At 41.4% G+C, this 1856-nt stretch overlaps 1 long non-coding RNA gene across 1 annotated transcript; it reads left to right on the top strand.

The window, feature by feature from the left end:
• Positions 1–439: 439 nt before the first annotated feature.
• Positions 440–1334, top strand: LOC138190687 (uncharacterized). The gene is made up of 3 exons (XR_011176729.1): positions 440–549; positions 783–1012; positions 1236–1334. It is a non-coding gene; the product is annotated as an uncharacterized lncRNA (long non-coding RNA).
• Positions 1335–1856: the final 522 nt, after the last annotated feature.

Here is a 1856-nt window from a genome sequence, read left to right as displayed (position 1 = left end):
AGCTTCTACAAAACAATTGGTACTAAATATCGATCTTTCCATCACCTTTACAGGCAATGAAGTCGTCTGCAGATGTTTATCTAACATAACCATTTGAGCGAAATGTTGAAAATAATAGCAATAACGATCTGGGTTCTGATACATCAAATCTAAAAGATTAATTCCGACTACATTTCGATATTCTTCAAGAGGTTCTAAAAGTGTACAGACCTGGCAATCTGCTAAAAACCTCTTAGTGAAAGTTGTTTTTCCGCATCCGATATTTCCTTCTATAATAATCGTAAGCGGTCGAGTTTTACTCAAACGAATTCCGAAAGGTAAATTCTTCTCTCAATCGATAACTGACTGTAAAGAAGGTCAAGTCGATCACAGTCGTCAAGGGTGTTCGTTTGAAGATCTAACCTCGAAGGATGTCCCTGGTCTTGGAGAGACTGTTCCAGGTTGATCCTCTTCAAAAGGAGCAAGACGATCCAAGTGAACCACTTTCTGACGCGAATGAGGAGATCTTCGGATTTTATAAACAACATCATTTATCCGGTTAACCACTAAGTAAGGGCCTTCCCAATTTCTTTGTAGCTTTGGACATCGTCCTTTCTGTCTTCGAGGTTGAAAAAGCCAAACAGAATCTCCAGGATTAAATTTTAAATCTCTGGCTCGAATATCATAACGAGTTTTTAATTTATCTGAAGCCATAGAAATTCTATTCCTAGCAAAGTGATGAATTTCTTCTAAACGTTGTTGTAATAAAAAGGCATAATCTGTTTGATGCTGTCTTTGCACAGGAACAGGGCCTTTTTCCAAATCTGACGGAAGTCGAAGATTTCTTCCAGTAAGCATGAGGGCTGGCGTCTGTTTCGTCGTCTCGTGAATCGCAGATCTGTAAGATAAGAGGAAGAAAGGGATCCAGGAGTCCCAGTCTCTCTGATTCTGCTCTACGAAGGACGACAAATATTGTAGTAAAGTCCGATTCAGACGCTCTATCATGCCGTCAGATTGCGGATGCAAAGGAGTTGTACGAGTTTTTCTAACCCCTAAAATCTGAGTAACCTCTTTCATTAAGGTCGACTCAAAATTTCGGCCTTGATCAGTATGAAGTTCTAGAGGAACTCCGTGTCTACAAATAAATTCTTCAACGAATGCCTGTGCTACAGTAGAGGCTTCTTGATCAGCGAGAGGAACCACTTCTGGCCACTTAGTAAAACAATCAGCAATAACCAAAGCATATTTATTTCCAGAATGGGTTATCGGAAGAGGTCCAAGAATATCCATCGCTATTCTTTCAAGTGGAGCTCCCACGTTGTAAATTTGAAGAGAGCTTTGTCCCTTCGCTCGAGGTCCTTTCTTTGCCGTGCAGATTCGACATCTTCGACACCAATCTTCAACGTCCATCCGGCAACGGGGCCAAAAGTAGAAGTTGCGAATTCTGCCCAGAGTTTTATTCGAAGCGAAGTGTCCGCCTGCAGGAGAATCATGATAAAGAGCAAGAATCTCTGGAACTCGTGACCTGGGAACCAAAAGTTGCCACCTGATTTCTTTCAAGTCTGCAGATTCCCATTTTCGGTATAAAATTCCATCAATTAAAAGAATAGAGTCCCATTGAGCTCAATAAATTTTCAAATCTGGCTCGGCTAAAGATATATCCTGCCAGTCCGGGCGAGTTTCTGCTTCTTTCCAAGACTTCACTTGATTCAAAGTGTCGTCTTCTTGCTGCGATTTTCTCCATTCCTCCTGGTTATTTTCGAAAGAAATCTTCCGTATTATAAGAGAGGGGTCACGATTTTTCTCTAATCGTGCACACTGTTTACACTCTGGCATTTCCTCGCAGGGTCTTCGAGAGAGAGCATCGGCGTTTCCAT

The sequence above is a fragment of the Neodiprion pinetum genome, chromosome 3, assembly GCF_021155775.2.
Source record: "Neodiprion pinetum isolate iyNeoPine1 chromosome 3, iyNeoPine1.2, whole genome shotgun sequence".
In the NCBI taxonomy this organism is placed as follows: domain Eukaryota; kingdom Metazoa; phylum Arthropoda; class Insecta; order Hymenoptera; family Diprionidae; genus Neodiprion; species Neodiprion pinetum.
The sequence above is the reverse complement of the archived record's forward strand: the minus strand, read 5'-3'. Positions and strand labels throughout refer to the sequence as shown.